Below are 22746 nucleotides of genomic sequence, written 5' to 3' on the forward strand. Positions count from 1 at the left end.
AGAGCTTCTTGGGCATCAGGATAGGCAGCTGTTCTCGTCCTCTTCCTTGCTGGAGAGAATGCCTGTTTGTTGAACTGTTCTAAGATGTTCTCCTTGATCTTCAGAATGATGAACAAACTTGATGGTGGAATCTCCCATTCTTTCACGATGTCCGCTTTCTGCTTCCTGCCACAGTTTTCCACTTGGCCTATCAACTTTACCTCTCCAATCGGCAACACTTTTAACTTTCTCATATGTTTCGCCATACTCAGGCTTTGCACATCGCTTCACACACAAATCTCTATTTGAAATAATGGCTTGTCCAGCATTTCATATTTGAGTGTGCTTAGGCCTAATCACTCTGCTCTGGTTTGTCAGGAGGGTGAGGAAGGAGAGTATCGTTGTCAGAGAGGGTGGGGGGTGGGTGGCAGTCCATTTAAGACAGTGTAAGTCAATGAACTGAAGATGGACCTTAAGGGGCGTGTCTTCAGTTCATGACAAAAAACAGTGGGGGGCATAGCTTCGTTGGAATTAGGCTCATCACTTGGCCTCCCAACTATGTTCATCCCTGCTAGAGAGCCCTGGCGGGCATTGGAAAAAAACATGAAACCTCATCCACGGGCGGGATGAGGTTTCATGTAGGTTTAAAAAATTAATAAAAGTGTATTTAAAAGTGATGGACATGCCCCAACTCAAGTGACAGTACTTGAGGGGATATGTCAGGGAAATGTTTTTTTTCTGTTTTTAAGATTTTTTACTGTGGAGCCGATCTCCCTGAGGCAGCACTTAGCCCCAGGGGGATCTGTGCGCTCTTTCATGCGCATTCGCAAAAGAGCGCACTCTTGGCTCAGGGAATCCCCCCCCCTCCCAGCCTGCACAGGGAGCGCATAACGCTTCCTTGCGGATGTCACGCTGGGCGGGCCTTAAATGGCCCACCCACATAAAATGGTGGTGCACCCGCTCCTGAACTCTCCCCCCCGCAAACGGGAGGTGGGGGGTGGGAGGAATTCTGCCCCAAGTCAACCTGCACATGCTCTGCTATTCCAGGAGCCTGAGAGAAGTAAAAGGTAGGTCAACACTGCTGACATCCTAGTTTCTTCTGAAATTAGGAGTTAAGGTCTGAAATGATTTGAGTCAATATTAAGGCCAGAGGGCTATTAAGTTCCTAATAGAAAGATGCAATACTGTCCCTTCAGTGTGTGTTGAGTTTGAATGCAAGGGACTGAGGACAGGGAATTTAGATTGTCAGTGTTATGTGGAAGTTGAGTAGTAAATAAGAGTATTTTTCTAATTGCAGACAGAATGGAGATGTGCATCCTAAGCTGTGTTTGGTCTTGAGTGTTTTAAGACACTGCATCGTTAACTTCAAATACAGTACAAAATTGGAGGAAGGACACATAAATTGCTGCCTCACTACTTACTGATTTTTCTTGATTGTTTATAATTTAAAAAAAATACTCTTCTATTGTAAGTCCATATTTTTATCTAGTTTTTTTCTTTGGAAATGCTGCTATTTGTTGAAGCAATGTGCATAATTACCCTCTAGATGGCACTGGTGTGTTGCATTGTCTACAAATGTATCTGATCTAAAGACACAATTTAAGGAGTTCTCATTACAGATACTAGATCTTGATGGTAATTGGGGAGAGGGTCTAAGTGACATCTCACATTGTTACTAAATAAATAAAAATATATGTTCTTTAATAAATGTTCATTGCCAACTAGATTTGTGGAGTGGAGGCAGACCTGAACTTTTTTTTTAATATAGTGTCCGATTAAAGTGTATTTTATAAACAGCACTGAACATTTTCAGTCCAGTGAACCATTAAGATGGGGGAATGTAGTTTGAGATTATCATCTAGATATTTGTAATCCTCATAGTTTATCATGATTAAAGGTTTTCATATAAAACACTATCACAGGTTCTTCTGATTCTTCTGACCTACTGAGTTTTTCCAGGTATTTTTGTTTTTCTTCTGATGACTCGGTGAGTTTGACCATTAAGCAGTTAGATTGTGCAAACCTGGAGTGGAGGATCTCTGATTTGATCCCTGGCTGTGGTAAATTAGAAGTAAGGTGGTCTAAGAATGCTACAATTGTCCTTTTCACCTCTATTAAGCTGAAAATTTGCTCAAGTTTCTGCTCTTGATTGTCCTTCAGTGATCCGTGCTGGAAATGCTGATGTATGCTCACTGGATGTGGACAGAATTCAGCTCAGCTGGGAGCAAACAGCATGCCAACATTTACTGTCAACTCTCGTACCAGACAATCCTCTGTGTTGAAGTCACTGGCTTCGGAAGAGGAAGACAAAAAACTAAGTAAAACAACTTGGTATTTATTCTGCTTGTTTTTGGCCCCTGACAGAAACTTCACTCCCTAGCCTACAATTCCATCCCCCTCCCTGGTCACTGTCTCAGGCTGAACTAGACTGTTTGCAACCTTGCTATTCTATTTGGCCCTGACCTGAGCTTCCAATTCCACACACTATCCATAATAAAGATTCCACATTTCTATCTTTAATCTAGCCCATTTCACCCCGTCTCAGACTATCTGCTGAAACCCTTGTTTTTTGTTACGTCCATTCTCGACTCCAATGCTTTTCTCAGCCAGCTTCCCATCTTCCACCCTCCATAAATTTGAGCTTGTACAAATCTCTGTTACCTGTTACCTAACTGACGCTACATCCTGTTCACCCATCATCCCAGTTTTCACTGACCCAGATTGGTTCCATCAACACCTTGGTTTTTAAAATTCTCCATCCCAGTCACTGTAACCTCCTTAGCCCTACAACCCTCCAACAACTCTGCATTCCTCCAACTCCTGCGAATCCACTTCACGCTATCAGCGATCATGCCTTCAGCTGTAAAGTCCCTTAGCTCGGAATTTCCCTCCCCAAACCTCTCCATCTTTCCTTCCTTAAAAACTTACCTCTTCACACAAGTTTTTGGTCACCTCTCCTAATGTCTCTTTCTTGACTCGGCATTAATACTTGTCTGCACTTCTGTGAAGGACCATGGAACATTTTACCATAGTAAAGGCTCTATATAAAAATGCAAGTTATTGTGATAATGCTGATGTAGCTTTCTCTTTTTTTTCTAGACAAGCTATTTGATAAGCTACTGCAACGTGGATTTGTTTTCAAAATCATATTCCTTTGTTGTAACCTAGCTCTTGATGCCACATTCCATTTGGTCCAAAAAGACTTAGTTTAAATTCCAGGACTGTTTATTTTTTACATAATGCAAAAGCCGCTCTTCTTTCTGCAGCTGGAAAACTGGGATCATTATGTTCTCCATAATACCCTTGGTTATTGATTAGCAACATACGGACTATACTTTCTTTAGCCTTCCACTCCCAGAATGTACCACGTTGGTAGTTATACTAAAGAACTGGCAAAATTGCCCATTGGTTGGGTGGTTTAATTACAATTCAAGGGATTTGACTGGTGTTGTGAGCAAAACTGGAAGCTTTGCAGCTACAGATATCTGGCTTGATTCTTGGGTGTTTGGTTTCAATTCAGTTTTCGTACAGTAAAGGAAATTATTGACATGAATGGTATAATCATTGTTTCAGTTCAATCATTTCTGATATTTAATTATTCCCTCAGCGACTTAACGTCATTATGAAACAAATGTAATTTATTTAAATATGTGACAGCCTTAACCCTAGAAGTATAACTGTCCTTGTTAAGATGTATGGAAACATTTCAAATGAAGGGCAAGAAAATCTATCAAGCCGATCCCATCAAGTCAACAGTGCCACCTCTTACATCATTCAAACGCCTATCTCTGCCATCTTCCAGGAGAAGGAAAAAAGTACCCAAAAAACACCTGTGATCAATTCAAGAAAAACTAGGAAATCCCTTTCTAACTTCCTAAGGCAGATAGGTTGAGGAGACTGCAATTATTCATGTCTCATCACAAACACAACTTGCCCATGTAGCTAGAAAACTCCATTTCCCTCAGGGGCTTGTATTTTTAAAAGAATTTATCATTTTCACCATGTCTTAAGCAATCTGTTTCACAGGTAAACTAATAAATATTTGCAGGTATGAGAATGGCACTCTTCATTTTGTATTTATTAGACTTAGCAATGTAATCTAAAAGCCTATTTGTTTATTCCAAAGGCACAGCACACGATTTATGTACCTTCAGTTATTAACCTAGGTTTCTCTCAAGACCCATGTATATAAATCTATTTAAATGTAAATTAAAATGCAAGAGCTGCTCAGTAAATGTAAAAGGATTACACAGCTGTAAGTCAGAACAAGAACAATAAACTGAAATTCTATTATTGAAGAGCTGTTTAAAGACCTGATGCTGTGCTTTGCGCATTTAGGAAGGGGATACATTGCAGCAGCAACAACAGTTCTAAAACTTCCACTTCTTTGACCTAAAGAGGCCATAATCTGTTTTGAAGGATATATTTTAGCTTATACCACAAGATATATGTCTTTGAAAGTAAATAAAGTAATTACATTTATTTAGGCTAGATGGACTCTAACCCTAACCGTGGATTTGAATTTCCACAGGGCAATTTGTTCTGATGTTATGCTGCTGAGCTGGGATTTTTTCCATCAGTGCTATCTAGTGTCGACTCTGTCATAAAACACAGGTCAATCCATTTGTATATTTATTGGCATTCCAGTAGCACAACTCCTGTGTAACATTGGAGTAGGGGGCTCAGAAATTAGGAGTGTAGCCTTTTAAAAGGTCACAAATGTTTGAAGATTGCAGCAACAGCTTTGGGAAACAGCAGTTAAGCCTGTTTGGTATACCGAGTTCACTGTCAGTAGCTGCAATTGATGGCTTGTAAGCTTTTGTGGTACTCCTGTAAAGAATGCCTTCAACTAGAGGAGCAGGCTGAGGCTCCCAAAGAAGTGAGCAGAGCATTCCGCAACAGGAAAGATTCCAAAATATCAACAGAAGTGATGTGCAGACTGCCCTGGCATAAAAACAGCAAAGGAGAGGCTGCTCAATGCCCTCTGGTGGAAGCTAAAGAAATATTTCTCCATGCCATTTGGAGAGTGGTGGCAATGTGTCACCTCCCTTAGTTCCAGAGCCGAGTGATCAGAACTGTAAAGACTTCCACAGCCTGATGAAGGAAGGTGAAACAACAGTCTGGTGCTGTCCTTTTTTCACAGACACAAACACACAATTCACCTAAAATCATTAGCTACGCAAGTAACCCTTCACGCTCCATTGTGGTGTAGGGGAACTTACTTTCTTGCAGTATGTCTTGCATTCTCCCCTAACTGGAATAACCTTACATACAATGTACAAGTTAAAGCCAGCAGGTCTATTACATTGACCGATCCCACCAGGGAGACATTCATCAAATGCTAGCTTTTAGCTAAATCATTCAATCCTGTTGCAGGAAAAGCTCGCACACACTATCCATGAAAGACCGGGGACCAGAGTAGGGCAATGCAGACATCAGAAAGTTGACCCTTCATGAGGACCAGACCATAGATCTGCTCTGGGCATTCTAGTTCAATGATGGGAGATGATATTGGTTATATAGTGAGTGTGGCAGGTTAGTGACAATCGCCGAGACATTCTGTGAAGCTGCAAACTTCCATACTCTGTCTCCTTAATCCCAAGGGCGTTACGCTCATCATGCCTAGCTTCTGCTCTCCTCTACAGATCCATGACAATGCAATGCAGAGGATAACGAAGAGGAGGAAACTCATGATGATATAAAGGTGGAGTAGGGGGGGTGGGGAAGAGTTATTTTTAGTGAATGAAGATAGAGGAAGACGATATTGAGGACAGGAGTTTCTGCAATAAGACCCTGTTTCACTGCCCAGTGTCCTTGATGCCAACCCATGTGCCACCTGCTTTCTTACTCCAAAGTAGCAGCCCAGAAACTTTCACTTGGCATTGGGTAAGGAAGGAGGTGTGATTGATGGAATTAGATAGTGTTGGTAAGATTAAGAGTATGTGGGAGCTGGAGATGTGGGAATTGGGTAAGGATATGGTATCTTCTGGGTGGAGATAGAGGGTGCAATTTGTATGACTTCATTGTTGTGGGAGTCAAATCTTAAGGGTATTCATCTAAAAGGATGTTTGAAGAACAACACACCTATCTAGGCTTGCACATTGGTCTCTGAGGGTGTGCAGGCTGTGACTCTGCAGCCTACAGCCCTCACCTTAGGTAACTAAAATCAGGGAAGCTTTTTCATTGTTGCAAACATTATTAGAGTATGTGGCACTTTACTCACTGCTGTTAATACGCTAAAATCAATTTAAGAAAAATATAATCACTAAAGACTTTAGCTCAGGACATTAGTAGTATGAAAAAAGTATTTTGGTTTGACAAGGACAGCAAGGAATTCTCTTAAGACGTTAAGAAGAAAAGGTGGTCTTGAATTCTGCACGAATTAACTTAATTTATGTTGTGCTTTTTATGCAGTGTCACTAGCCCACTGAGCTAAACTTCCTCTAAAGTTAACCCCTGCCTGAGCCAGCATCTTTCATTGGTCCCTCTCTTATCACTCCTTACTCATCTTGTCTATAAGACACACCCTCCCCCCACCCCTTCCCCACCTGCTCCCTCGATCCTATTCCCACTAAACCATTGACCACATCAACTTTCCCTCCTGGTCTCCATGTTCACCGATATTGTTAATGGTTCTCCCTTTTCGTGTGTTGTGCCTCTCTCTGCTTTAAATCTGCCACCATCACCCCTCTCCTCAGAAAAACAACCCTTGGAAACTACTGCCCCATCTTCAACCTCCCTTTCCTCTTCAAGGTCCTTGAACATGTTGCCACCTTTCAAATCCATGCCCATCTTTCCCGGAGCCTCATGTTTGAATCCCTTCAATCAGATTTCCGCCCCGCCACCATTCTGAAACAGCTTATTAATGTCACAGATGACACCCTTTGTGACTGTCACAAAGGTAAACTATCCCTCATCTTCCTCCTTGACCTGTGACACGGTTGACTACACCATCCTTCTCCAATGGCTCATGCTGTCGTCCAACTGGGTGGACTGCTCAAGTGGTTCCATTCTTATCTGTATATTTGTATCCAGAGTATCACGTGCAGGGCAATGGGAGTAGAGCGGGATAATAGGACTGACTGGGTCGCTCCATGGAGAGCTAGCATAGACGCAATGGGCTGAATGACCTCCTATGCCATATATCACTCCACGGCTTCTCATCCTGTTCCCGCATATTTACCTTTGGTGCCCCTCAAGAATCTGTCCTTGGCCCCCTTCTATTTTTCATCTGTATGCTGCAACATCATCCAAAAGCATTGCGTTAGTTTTCATATGTGCACTGATGACACCCAGCTCAGCCTGACCACCAGCTCTCTTGACTCCTCTACTGTACCTAAATCATCAGATTGCTTATTCAACATCCACTACTGGATGAGCCAGAAATTCTTTCCAATTAACTATTGGACAGATTGTAGCCATTCTTTCCAGGCTCCGTTCAAAACTCTGCTCCCTGGCTGCCAAAACCAGCCTTCTCCCTGGCAACAGTCTGAGATTAAACCAGTCTGTTTGAAACTTCAGTGTCGTATTTGACCCGAGATGTGCTTCCGACCACATATTTGTGCCTTTACTAAGACCACCTATTCCCCCCCTCTCCATAACATTGCCCAACTTTGTCCCTATCTCAGCTCATCTGCTACTAAAACCCTCATTCATTCCTTTGTTACCTCTCAACTTGATTATTCCAATAAACTCCTGACTGATCTCCCACATTCCACCCTGCGTAAACTTGAGGTTATCCAAAGCTCTGCAGCCATATCTTAACGCACACCAAGTCCCATTCACCTATCACCCCTGTGTTTGCTGACCTACACTGACTCCCGGCCAAGCAACAGCTTCATTTTACAATTCTCATCCTTAATTTCAAATCCGTCTATGGCCTCGCCCCTCCCTTTCTTTGTATCTCCTCCAGCCCCACAATCTGCCAAGATATCTGTGTTTATTTAATTCTGTCCTCTTGAGCATCCCAAACTCTGGAATTCCTTGCCTACACCTCCCTGTCTCTCTATCTTACTTTCCCCCCTTTAAGACACTTATTAAAACCTACCTCTTTGACTGAATTTTTTGGTTAGCTGAACTAACATCGCCTTATGTGGTTTGGTGCCATTTCTGTTTTTTAATGCTCCTGTGAAATGCCTTGGATCTTTTATTACATTAAAGGTACTATATAAATATAAGTTGTTGTTGTACTTGGCAAATGTTTAATCACAGAAATCATTTGACACCCTCCGTGTTGATCTCAAGTGAGCTGTATTGCATTTAATTTGAAGTGACAAATGTTCCCTTTAAAGCATTTTGACATTAAATCAAAATGTCAGCATGTCAGACTTGCCTCTTAGCAATGAAGCAATGTCTTCCTCAGTCAATATTTACTACTCATAAGGAATACGTGGTGGCCAAGGTCTACAGGTCAATGATCAGAATGAGAATTTTAATCATTCTGTATTTTATACAGGGACTCCTTTTGCTTTGGCTGTCGATACAAGTTTTTTTTAACTTTTTATTGAATAAACCTGAAGTAAAATATAGCCGTTCATTAGTCAAAATATTTTTGTCAAGACAAATATAGCTGACTGATGTAGAATGATATTTGAATGCATCAGTGGGCGATCTGAAACCACTGAGTGAGTCATCTTGGTCCTGACGTAATTTGCTGTTCCAGCGCCATTTGGATTTAGGATACAATAAAATTAGCTATCTTTTGAAGAGTCAAATAGCAAACCAGCCCAGCCAGCCTGTATTAAGCCATTTCTAATGTTAGAAATTGCCTTTCCTCCTTCTAGTGCTTTCATCTCTGTAGTGAAGAGTATTTAATGCATGGTAAGACTTCTCTATTGTTTCAATTGTTAAAATGAAAACCAAATTCCGCATACTCAACATTGCACTATTACAGTGGACTGTTAAAACCTGCATTTCCCTCAATAGGCTGCAGCTTACTTTTGTTCTTAATTGTCTTATGTTATCTCAAATGTCTCCATTCATAAAATTGATCTTGGAGTTCATAAATAACATTTTGCCGCGTAATAATTTTGCAACACAAATGATATAACAGACGTCTTAGTAAGTGCAAGTGGAGGGGAAGCATAACCTTACATCTGGTTAAAAAAATACTTTTGTGTCAATGCAAGTGAAGGGATTCACTGATTAATGCTAAATGACATTTGAATGTGTCAACAACACATCTGAACCTCCCTGAGTGATTCTGCTCAGGGCTGATGTAAATCACTGTTACCAGCTGTTAAAGTTATTCAAGTTACAAGACTAAGCTCATAAATGCATGTTGTTAGAGGCTACAGAGAATAGAAGTCACTTTCTCCAGACATCAAGGAGTTAGGATCAGACAGAGTATGTGCTGCTACATGGGGAGTGGAATGCTCTCATCTCTGTAACTAATAAAGCTAACTTGCTCATTAGTGAAATTAATGGCGTCTTAGCATAATTAGAAGGACCCACAGCATCTCAAAAAACATAATAAAATACTGGCTGGAAGAAAGAATCAATTTGGGGCAATTGAAGGTTGTGTAATGGTTACGTTACTGAACTAATAACCTAGAGAACATGAGTTCAAGGCGCAGCATGGGAATTTGATAATTTGAATTGCTTGAAAACTCGGGAATTAAAAAAAAATCTTACCTCAGTAAAGGTGACAATGAAACTGTCATATTGGCGTAAAAGACCAACTGGTTCATGAGTGTCCCTTTGGGATGTAAATCTGTTGTCCTTTCCCTGTTTGGCCTGTACATGACACCCATTCCACACCCATGTGGTTGGCTCAACTACCAGACTGGACCTGCATCAAACAGTGAGGGGAACAACTTGATCTCTCCCCCACTAACCTGCTGGTAGCAGATAGGCCTCTCCGTGATTGCAAAAGGAGTGACTGCTGCACAGTGTTTGTAAAGACAAGATCTCGAACCTCACAATGAGACCATCATTAATGCCATTGTCCAGCCCTATTATTATAATAATTGTATTTTATTCAAGAAACATATTCACAACCCAAAGGCTGAACTGCAGTGTGACTCACATCGAAAAACTCATATATAGACTAAGTAATCAGGTTACAAGTGTTAAAACATTTAACAATTGTGGAGAAACAAAAACTTCTGTGCTGTAAATGACTCTCTGACTCTATAAACAAACAAATTCAGTAGGTAACAGGGAAGTGCTGGATGGGATATTAAAGGAAAAGTAATGTTGAATTAAAAATATTAAAATTACAACCAATAGACCGTCCTACATTACAGGCACTGAAGTACATATAAATTTCATTTAAGTATTTCATTGAGGACCTGCACCATGTAAGGAATAGGGCTACATCAGTAGGCCTTTCCTTCCTACACCTTATAGGGTCAAATTTCTGAGTTGCCTTTATTGCTGTGGGTGTGGTGGGGATAACCAGTTGGGTAGACTGCATAAGGGATTTTCCAAACTTAGTGTAAATATTAACTCTTCTTGTTTGTAGGGTTTTGAGCTTTGTGATAGGCTTTTGGAATATGATGAGCTTTCTATTGCAGGTGTGACACTGGCATCTATTCAACAATGTGGGCAATTGCCCAAGTACGTCCTAGCCACAAAAAAAAGCACATATCTAACCTGGCCACTTAATGCCCTACTAGACTACACTTAATCATCAATAAAATGGTGGAAGTCATCATCAATATTACTATCAAACAACCCCTATTCATCAATAACTTATTTGCTGATAGCCAGTTCAAATTCTGCTAGAATCACTTGACTCCGTATTTAATCATAGCTTTGATTCAAAGCTGAAGACAGGAGCTGAATGCCAGGGGACAGGTGAGAGTACCTGCCCTAAACATGGCTAGTACATCTGTGCCACATAATTGCCAAGCAATAAAGACCTCCAAAGAAAAGGCCCAACCATCCCCCCTAATCTTAAACATATTCGTTATCACCAAGCCCCTGCCATTGACCAGAAATTTCAACAACTTAGCTACAAGAACCGGGCAGAGACTGGCTATTCTATTATGAGTGGTTAACCTTCTGAATCCTTTGCATTATCTACAAGGCTCAAGTTAGGAATATGATGGAGTACTTGGCACTCGCCTGAATAGTACAACTATAACAACACTCAAAACGCAACATCAACCAGGACAGATAATCTGCTTGATTGGCAACCCTGTCACGACTCAATATCTACCATCTGCATTACAGGTGCTCTGATAGATATGCTGCAGAATGACACTTCCCAAATTGTGGGTCATGACTCCAGTTTGGGTTGCAGAAACTGATTGGGATCATGAGCTTCCATCCTCTGAGACTGTGGCACTCACTGAGGTCCAGGCAGCATCTGGTTTGTCCTGTTTGTCTCTCTGCCTTGGGATTTGTTTTCTTCTTCTCAAGACCATTTAAAAATGCACATCAGCTTAGGCTCGGGCTGTCAGAGCTGCTGGGATTCCCTACCGGCTGCCATTGGTTGGCTGACCTGTGTGGGCCGGGGAGGGGGTGGGGGGGCATGGAGATGGGCTAATTACAGTATATGTGTGTGTTGTGGAGAGAGGGGTTGATTACAGTATTGTTACGACTGGTAAGGTATACCTTTTCTCAGTCCAAATGTATTTTTTAGAAGGTGTCAATTTAACCAGGCTTTTTTGAGTCAAAGCAAGAGTAAGCTTATTAGTTACTAAAAACGGGGGAAAAATGATAAAAACGCAACACATTTACACACAGATCAGAAATGAGAAGTTAAGAGCCCAAATAAAAGTCAAAAAAGATATACAAATCAGTCTTTGGCTTGTCTGTGAGGCATAGATGGTGAAATGTTGTGGCTGTTAAGTTGGGTAATTACAGTATAGCTGACTTTAGCAGCTTCACAGTAGGTTTGGAGACACTTGGTTCTGCAGGATAGCTGAAGAAACTGTCCTATTTCCTTTATGATTGTGGTTTCCGCTGAGCCCTACCTCCAGCAACAGAGAGAGAGAGAGCAAGAGAGACTTTGCATGCAACTGTAGGGATGACTAGTTGGTTATCTTCTTGCTGTCACACACACGGTACACCAGCACACTAGCATACACCGCATTGCTCTGCAGATAGCTTTTTAACCAATTTTTCCTTGTGTATTCCTGGAAGGGAAAAAAAACCATGTCTTACACCCAGAGGCTGTTTTCTTTGATCTCTGACTATTTTACACATCATGAAATATGAATCAACAGGAGATGCATTTTAGATGACTGTTGACATGTGGTAATCAGTCTTTTGTCTCTGCAAGCACAGGAGATTAAAGTTTAGTCTTTTGCATCTTTCCTAACTCCCTTTTAAGTGTCTTTTCTTGAAGAAGGCCATGAAACATTTTCAGGTGCAACATACCATGTTCTCTCAGGACAGATTTGTCAGTCCAATCCACATAGGAATTTTTCCAGAAAGTGATCACTTTACATTATCCGCCATCTTTTGCTCAGTGTCATTGCTTGTATTTCTTTAAAAACACACACATCTTCCTTAAAAAGCTCAATATTCCCATAAGTAATTTGTGGCTGTAATTGGCTTTTCATGACAGTATGTGTCTGTGTGTTGGGGGAGAGGGGCTGATTACATTGTGTGTGTTGCGGGGAGAGGGGCTGATTAGGATTGGTGTGTGTGTGTTTGTGTGTGTGTAGTATATCCATTTTATTTTAAAGTTGCATGTGCATAGCACAGAGAAACTGCAGCCTCTGAAACAATAAATATTATTTTGTGTCATTTGAAATCCTCAGTAGAAAATTAAGTTTATTTGACTCATCTCACGTTAAAATCAATGATGCCAAGATGACCTTTTGGGAACCTTGGTGTGATGTTGCTATTGATCAGTAATGCTGAATACAAATGTGAACACAAAAACACATGAAATGGGAGCTGGAGTAGACCATTGGGAACTTCGAGCCTGTTCCACCATTCAATATGATCATGGCAGATCTCGGGCTTCAGCTTCACTTTCTCGCCCACTCCCCATATCCCTTGATTCCCTGAGAGACCAGACATCTGTATGTCCCAGCCTTGAATGTATTCAACAATGGGGAATCCATAACCCTCTGTGGTAGAGAACTCCAAAGAAGTCCACAACCCTTTGAGTGAAGTAATTTCTCCTCCTCTCAGTCCTAAATGATCGGCCCCTTATCCTGAGACTGTGCCCCCATATTTTAGATTCTCTGACCAGCAGAAACAATCTTTTAGTATCGACCCTATCAAACCCTTTCAGAATCTTGTATGTTTCAATGAGATCACCTCTCATCCTTCTAAACTCCAGAGAATATGGGCTTAATTTACTTAGCTTCTCATCATAGAGTAATCCTTTCATCCCAGGGACCAATTTAGTGAACCTTTGGTGTACCCCTCCAATGCAAGTATATCCTTCCTTAAATATGGAGACCAAAGGATGTGGTTTAACCAAAGCCCCATACAACTGTAGCCAGACTTCTTCATTCCTGTACTCCAATCTCCTTGCAATAAAGGCCAACATGCCATTTGCCTCCCTAATTGCTCGCTGTACCTGTATGCTAACTTTCTGCCTTCCTTTTATGAACACACCCAAGTGTCTCTGAATATCAACATTTACAAGTCTCACACCTTCCAAAAAATATTCAGCTCTCCTATTCTTACGACCAGAGTGAATAAGCTCACGCTGACCCATATTATACTCCATCTGCCGTCTTGTTGTCCACTCACTTAACCTATCTATAGACTTTGCAGCCTCTCTGTGTAATCTTCACAGCTTACATTTCCACCTAGCTTCGTATCACCAGCAAATTTAGATACATGACTCTCTGTCTCTTCGTCCAAGTCATTAATATAGATTGTAAATAGCTGAAGCCACAGCACTGATCCATCAGCACTTCACTAGTCACAGCCTGCCAACTTTAAAGTGCTCTGTTTATGCCTACTCTTTACTTCCTGTCCATAAACCAATCCTCTATCCATGCTAATATATTACCTCCAACTTCATGAGCCTTTATCTTGCCTATTAACCTTTTGTGTGGCACCTTATTGAATGCTTTTTGGAAATCCAGGTATACCACATCTACTGATTCTCCTTTATCTACCCTATTTGTTACATCCTTAAAAAGCTCTAATAAATCTGTCAAACAGATTTCCGTTTTGTAAAACCATGTGGACTCCTTCAAATCTCAGAATTACAGAATTCAGAGATTCACAGAATTGCTATGGCGCAGGAGACCATTTGGCCCATTGTGTCTGCACCAGCTCTCCAAATGAGCAACCCACCTAGTACCATTCCCCCAAATTCTCCCTGTAACCCTGCACATTCTTTACTTACAGATAATGGTTTAATTCCTTTTTGAATGCTTCAGTTGAACCTGCTTCCTCCACACTCTCAGGCAGAGCATTCCAAACCTTAACTACTCGCTGCATAAAAATAAGTTTCTCCTCATATCACTTTTGCTTCTTTTACGAATTACTTTAATTCTGTGCCCTCTCATTCTCAATCCTTTCATGAGTGGGAACAGTTTCTCCCTCTATACTCTGTCCAGATCCCACAAAGTTTGAATACCTCTATCAAATCTCCTCTTAACCTTCTTTTCTCTAAGGAAAACAGTACTAACTTCCCCAATGTTTTTTCATAACTGAAGCTCCTCATCCCTGGAACCATTCTTGTGATTTGTTTCCTCACTCTCTCTAATGCCTTCACATCTTTCCTAAAGTGCAGCACCCAGAACTAGATGCAATACTCTAGTTGAGGCTGAACCAACGACTTATACAAATTCAACATAATCTCCTTGCTCTTGTACTCTATGTCCCTATTAATAAAGCCCAGGCTACTGTATGCTTTATTAACTGCTCTCTCCATCTGTCCTATCGCCTTCAATGATTTATGTACATATACACCCAGGTGCCACTGCTCCTGCATCCCCTTTAGAGTTGTACTATTTATTTTATATTTTCTCTCCATGTTCTTCCTACCAAAATGATTCACTTCACATTTAGCTGCATTGAACTTCATCTGCCACCTGTCCACCCACTCCACCAACTTGTCAACGTCCTTTTGAAGTTCTACACTATCCTCCTCACAGTTCACAATGCTTCCAAGTTTTGTATCGTCCACAAACTTTTAAATTGTGCCCTGTACACCAAGGTCCAGCTCATTAATATATATCAGGGAAAGCAAGGATCCCAACACTGACCCCTGGGGAACTCTACTACAAACCTTCCTCCAGCAAGAAAAACATCCATTAACCACTACTCTTTGGCCGGAATTTTCCCGTTAGCAATTTGGGGGTGGGGCCCGCTCGCTGACGGGAAAATGACGCAGGATGACGTCGGGAGGAACCCCCGACGTCATCCCGGTCCCTTTAAAGTTTCAGGAAGGCGGGTGGACAGCGAAATCAGCTTTTCGCCCACCGACCTGTCAATGGCCAATTAAGGCCATTGACAGGGTAATTAAAGTAACTAAAGGCCCTGCCCGTCCAACCTTAAGGCTGGCGGGCAGGCCAGGAGCCCCAGCGGGCTTCTGATAATACATGAAACCTCATCCACTGGCGGGATGAGGTTTCATGTTCCTTTTTAAAAACTTTAATAAATGTAATGTTATATTTATTAACATGACCTATCTCGTGTGACATTGTCACATGAGGAGGACATGTTAATAATATTTTTATTTTTCTATTTTTTCAGTTTTTCATACTGTCACTAATCTCCCTGAGACAGCACTTAGTCTCAGGGAGCAGTGCACTCTTTCACACGCATGCGTGAAAGAGCGCACTTTGACAGCTGGGGATTCCCTCCCCCCTCCCGGAACAGGAAGCGCATAGCACTTCCTGTCGGGCAGGCCGCTGGGCGGGCCTTAATTGGCCCACCCACTCAAAATGGCGGCGGGCCCCGTTTCGGCGGCAGGCGTCGGCTGTCCGCCCGCTGCCGAGCTGGTGGGGCCCGCACGCCCACCAAGGGCAAAATTCTGCCCTCTGTTTCCTGACACTCGGCTAATTTTGTATCCATATTGCCACTGTCCCTTTTATTCCATGAGCTATAACTTTGCTTACAAGTCTGTTGTGCGGCACTGTATCAAACACCTTTTAGAAGTCCATGTGCATCACATCAGCAGTATTATTCTCATCAACCCTCTCTGTTACCTCTTCAAAAAAACTCCAGCAAGTTAGTTAAACATGATTTTCCCTTAAAAAATCCTGCTGGCTTTCCGTAGTTAACCCGCATTTGTCCACATCACTATTAATTTTGTCCCAAAATAGTAATATAGTAATCATAATACATTTTCCTAAGTGCATTGTTGAGACTTCCTTAATAATAGATTCCAGCATTTTCCCAATGACAGATGTCAGGTTAACTGGCCAGTAATTCCCTGTTTTATCTCTCCCACCTTTCTTGAAAAGCAGTGTTACTTTTTCCAACTTCCAATCTATGGGACCGTTCTTGAATCTAAGGAATTTTGGTAAAGCCAGCGAACCACTATCTCCGCAGCTATCTTTTTTCGAACCCTAGGGTACAGGCAACCAGGTCCTGTGAATTTGTCAGATTTTGGTATCTTAAGTTTCTCGAATATCTTTTATCTGTTGATGTTAACTACCTTAATCTCCTCAATCTTTCTAGCCCCTAGTTTACCCTCTATTTCTGGTATGCAACTTGTGTCTTCTATTGTGAAGCCAGGCACAAAGTATTGGCTCAGTGCCACTGTCATTTCCTCATTCTCCATGATAATTTCTCCTGTCTCTGCTTCGAAGGGACCAACATTTACTTTAGGTACTCTCTTCCTTTTTATATACTTGTTAAAGCTCTTACAATCTATTTTTATGTTCCTGACTACTTATTCCCTTCTTAATCAACTTTTTGGTGACCCTTTATTGGTTTCCAAAACCCTCCCAATCCTCAGATTGTTCTTTGCAACATTATAAGCCTCTTCTTTTACAATCCTTGGCTTCCTTAGTGTGACATGGATGGTGCTTTCTTGCTGAGCTTTTGATTTTAATGGAACATCAGTAGTATCTGTTGCTTCCTAGCCAGTGCCCACAAGCTGGAGCAGCTCAGGTGAAGTAATGGACTGTGAGTACATAAAATAACATTTTTACAAAGTACTTTAAAACAGAGATTTTGATATTTATATGATGTATTATATGTTGATCTATAATGCACGAACTTCAATAATGAGAACAAGAAGTCTTTCATTGTTCTGTTTATTCTCTACCACAGTGCACGCAAGTTATAGAAGTGCTCATTAAATTCCAAAAGTGTTTGATTGTCTACCTTTATGTGGACTATACAGACTAGTTCACAATTTCCCATAAACATCTGGACAGTCACATTCAGTTGAGGCTATGTTGTACGAGTAGATGCTCCAAGGCTTTTCTCATGTTGCTTCAGAAGATTTGCTGTTCTTTAAATAATTGGGATACTTAAGCTGTATGTGGTAGTATATCAGGGTCACTGATGTACAGAGGCCAAATATGTAACATTCAATTTCTACTAATTGGTATTCTGGGATTTTTGCAATTGAATTCAACAACTCTGTCCATTACTTTATGAAAAGTGTGTACATGTATATTGTTTACCTAGTATTTGGTTTTTAATCCCTCAGCATTTGTAAAGCTAAAAATACAGAACAAGATGGAAGGCAATGTCATTAAGAGATATTAATCTCTATAATGCCATTGGAAATTATTTTTTTGAATAGAGTTTAGTGGTGTCTGTGTGTGTCTTAATTGGATTAAAGCCAGCTAGTCTGGGCGCTTTGATGTACAGTAGTTTTGAGATATTAATTAGATAAATGTAAGGAGGAGAAGGTAAAGGGCACTTTGCTTTTTTATATAAACCATTCAAAAGAATGGGTGAAATCTTGCGCCTAGCTGGGAGACGCCAAGCAATGTGTTTATATTACTAACAAAATTAGTGGGATGAAAATGTTATTGTTAGAAGATGTGACGTTAAAAACCTAGGATACAATGGAAAGTTTACATTCAAAGGGAAAGCTAGGTATAAACATAAAGGAGTTTGTGTGTGTAAGGCAGAGGCATTTAAGATCTAACCAGCCTGTAAGACTACAAGTGTGTCTGCAGAGGAAACAAATTGAAAGAAACCTCATTTTGAATTCATAAGTTCAAATGTGCTTTGCCTGGTATTTGTTTAAAGTCTATGGGTTATTGTTGCCTTGGTGGTGATTTACCTGGGAGTGATTAATTTGGGGATTGGTTTAAAAGTTATTATGGTAGTAATTTGTAGACATGTGTATGTGTTTAATTTGTTGTTAAATTAATAAATGCTTAATTTAGTTTTATATAAAAAACCATTCGAGGCTCAGTGGTCTTATTCCTGAATTCAGAGCTGCATCTCAAACATACCAATTGAAAATATAGGTTATGACAGTTGTTCAGGTTTCCCCTGGGATTTAAACAACTCAGCCTTTGCCAACTGCTGTGTCATAACAGGCAATGTACACCAAATTCAAGGTAGACTCTTTCAAGAGGTGGGATGGGATTTTCCGGCCCCACCCGCTCCCGGGATCGCCGTCAATGGACTTTTGGCTGGGCCACCGAATCTCCCGTGGTGGGTCCCACCACGACAGGGCCAATAAATCCCAGCCATGGTGTGTGAAGGGGAAAACCTTGCACCACTCCTAAGAAGGAGCATTTAGAGATCAGCTATGGCTGAAAAACATTTGCCAGTAATAGGGTTGATTAACTTCGATGATTTTTATAAAAATTCTTGGAACCATCCAAAAGCCCAAAATGAGAACTGTGTTGATCACAGTGACAAGATTATTAGAGTGAATTGGGTGGAATTCCTGGCAAAGCTGGAGAACTAAATGAGTAGGCTTAACAGGCGCCCATCTGCTTGAGTGTAATTAATAGGAAAACTTAATTGTGGCAGAAAAGCTGTGGATGAGTTCTGCTCCAAATTGTAGCACTAGCCCCCTTTCAGAACTGTGCTGGAGTTCCATCGCCTTCCCTGATTGGAATTTGTAATGTTTAGTCTTTAGCAATAGGAGAAGAAGGATTAGGTTTTTTTCTGTACTTGTTGGAGTTTAATCTTTGGTAGCAGTTCTTAGTTTTGGTCACACTGTGGAAAGGCCCTCAATCTTGGCAGCAATTTTGTAGTGGTATAGTGTCAAACAGCACTGGATGGGGGCAGGGGCTCCAGTGACTGATAGCACTGGTTGGGGATGGGTTTCCCAGTGTCTGAAAATATTGATTACTTGGGGGACCCCAGAGTTTGAAAGCAGCGGCTAGGGGTAGGTGCCCTGGTGTCTTCCAGCACCGGTTCAGGAGGGGATCCCAGTGTTTGACATCACTGACTAAGGAGGGGAACCCAGTGTATGACAACACTGGCTGAGGAGGGGACCCCAGGGCATGACAGCACTGGCTTGCGGTTTTCTAAAGAAATTTATGTTTCTAATTGGTTTCTGAATATCTATCTCTCTCTCCTTTAATGTCTTGGTTTTTCCCTCTCTTTTTCTCAAGGCTATAAGAATATTGACATTTTAAATTATATTGTATCAACAAAAGGGAGGCAATAACTAGAGCTCTCAAAATCCAACTAATTTTGTGTTTAAATTGAGAAAATAATTTAGTTGAATATTAAGGAAAGTATTCTACGATTCTCTCTCTGTCTCACCCTTTGTACGCCACTGTTAATAATTTGAACTTTTATATTTTCTATCAACAAAGTCGAGTTGATAATTAGAGGCTGTGCTAACGTAACACTTGTGATAATCAGAGATATGAGTGGAAAGAGAAGAGGAGGGAAATATGATATTTGGAGTGTGATGGGATTGCATTGGACAGCTTTTATACAGCACACCTCCTGGACCACTTGTGCTGTTCACTGATTCATCCAGAACATTGGCATGATCAGGTGTAAAATGTCACATGGAGCAGGAAGAAGAAGAGTTAGATGAAGTAGAGATGTTGAAGTGCTGCGAGGCTCAAAGTTAACCAAGTATGGAGTAGGGCACATCTCAAATTACTTGATGACTGCAATACCTGGAACTTGAGCTGGGCACAGGCTGAAACCAGGAACAATGGTGTTCCTGGAGTTGAGGATCAGAATACAGACCATTCTGCGATTTTTCTCTTCCTCCCTCATTTTCAGTAATCTTTTTGAAGAGGCTGGCATTTTCCCACCTCTGTTACCTTCACTTTCCTGCTCTTGCTTTCATTCTGTTTTTAGATGCTGTGTTTTCATCCTACACATTTTTCCTTTCCTTTATACCTCACTTTTATAGTTTTATGCCTGCGCCATCTTTCCTTAAATATTGAGTGAAGGACAAACATTTAAGAAGAAACAACGTTGGTAGCAGGTCAATGGAGCAATTGAGGCAGAAAGGCCTGAAACAATTGGGGCAGGCAGCCAGCAAAACCCTTGGGTTGGGGTTCAGTGAAGCGAGGAGCGGCTGATGGTGAACCAACTGTGGCAGGCAGCAGCAAAAGACTCGGCCAAGCAGCTGGCAAGAGGCTAGGACAACTGGCGAAAGTGGGTGGTTGGCCATCGCAAGCTGCAGGAGGGTGGTTGGCGAAACATGCAGAGCAGGCAGGCTAGGAGGCATTTGATTTCCCTTTGTTTGTCTGGCATTTGGAATGTGCTTCCCAGGGAGTGAGGCCTTTGTTTTAAAAGACAACTAAATAACCTTACACTGCACTGGCCAGGGCTGCACCAGGAGACAAGGTAACAATTACAGACAAACTCAAACCTTAGGCCTTAGGTAAAAAAACACACTAAGACAGGAATCAATGTTATAGGTAAGTTTAGAATTCAACATGTTTATTCTATTATGAATTTTAGTTACTGCGCATGTGCAGTTGTCTGACTCCGAAACAAATATGGCAGCAAAAAGCTTTTCAGAAAGGATCTGAACCAGTTTCATTGGTTCTGCATCCATTTCTTGCTACTGGTAGTATTGATTTAAAGCTATAACTTTTATTCTGGCTTCCTATGTGGTGATGCTACACTCCATACTGGTGGTGGTGGAGATTTGTCACTGCTTTCCATGTGCAAAATTTCAAGCAAGTGTCACGCAGGCAGTTACATGAGTCGCACAGGGTGACAGAGGAAGTGTGATAGTCAAAATGCAAAGAAGGTGCCACTTCTGTGGCATTGGTCACGGTGAATCAGAGGATGCGCTGTTTCCTACTAACATGAGTATGACGTAATATGACATATAACTAAGAACTTTTGCTGGTTTAAAAACAAAGGCGGTTTTTAGATTTTATTTTTAACATCAATAATTGGGAGGTGGTAAAGCAGAGGAAAACCGGAGCCAAATGATCAGGGTAATTTCAAATTGCACCACTAAACCTCAAGAAAACAAAGCAAACGACTAAGATTAAATAGTTAAGGTAGATGACAACCCATAACTACTTTACACTGTGTGCCTCATCTCCTATTGCAGGATCTAACCTTTTCTTAAATTATTCGGTAGCTTTGGCCTCTAACTGCTCTACCTGGGATGATATTAATCATGGGCTTGGGACTTAAATTCTGCCTCAGCCTCGAAATTGGAAATGGCATCTGGATCTTGTTTGCTGGAGCTGTAGCAGATGGGGGAGTGAGGTGAGAGGGTGATTGGGTGTGCACTCACGTGGCTGTGCATGTGTGCGGTGAGCACATGTGCTCCAATGTCCAACAAATAAACAGAAAAAAAATCTTAAGTGGAGAAAAATACCAGTTTACCATGTTACAGCAACAACTCGCAGTTACTGCAAGTTTAACTCCACCATATTGAGTTTCTGATGTCAGCCATGTTGCTGTAAGAAAGTGATTAACGGGGGAAGTGATGGTACACCATTTAAAAAAAAAACACACATGTTAAGTGAGCTGCAATGTGCAAAATAGCAGGATGAAGTATCTCACTACAAACCACAAATTCTAGTTATCTGACCAATATGGAATTCTTTGTATCACAAAAACTTGTATTTTCCGCAGTAGTTACCAAAATATCCTTATACAATTGAAATAATTTTATAGCAAATCATTCGTTGTTGTGATTAATTTCAGTGGTGTTAACATGCAAAGAATTCTAAAAAAGCAATCCTTTGCACAACTCTCACCAGTTTGCACTCTCATGGATTAATAAACATTTTTGCCACCCAAGGATCAAAAAACAGGTGAAATACCAAAAATCACAGAGAATTTGGGACATCTACAAGTAAAAGTTAAAAAAAAACCTAAAAAACATAGAGGTTTAACAGATGATCTGGATCAAATTACTTGATAAACTATTTTTTGCATTATTCTTGTGATTTATGTAGTTATGGTCTCATAACTGTTATGTAGATGCCTTTGTGTGCTGGTCAAAGGGGACAACATCTGTAACACTGTTCATACAGACTAGAAAAGGTCAAACATCAAGAATAGGCATTTCAACAACTGTGAGATAAAAGTCAGATCATGCCGGAGCATCCTGCCAGCATGACATGAAACAGGTACTGAGCATTTATCTGTTACAAATCAGCTTTGATTGAATCCATGCCGATGCTATCTCAGCACTGAGAGCAACAGAAACTGGACACCTACTGAGATCTTGACTCCTCATTCCAGGCGTGCTCCAGCACATGTTGAGATGAATAAGGAATCTTTCCTCAATCCACTTTATTTATAGCAGACTAGATTTGCGATTATTACCGTAGACCTTTTTTTTAAACTGTTCATTTATTCGCCTTTAAGAGGTCTGCTGAAATGGTGAAAAAAATAAACATAAATAGAAGGCAATGGCCCATTTAGGGTCGGAACTCCTATTTCTGATCCTGATCAGACAAAACATTCACACGTACTTTCCTCCGATTTTTCAAGGGCAATCTTCCGATGAAGGAT

Source organism: Cetorhinus maximus, chromosome 18 (genome assembly GCF_964194155.1).
Source record: "Cetorhinus maximus chromosome 18, sCetMax3.hap1.1, whole genome shotgun sequence".
NCBI classification, from domain to species: domain Eukaryota; kingdom Metazoa; phylum Chordata; class Chondrichthyes; order Lamniformes; family Cetorhinidae; genus Cetorhinus; species Cetorhinus maximus.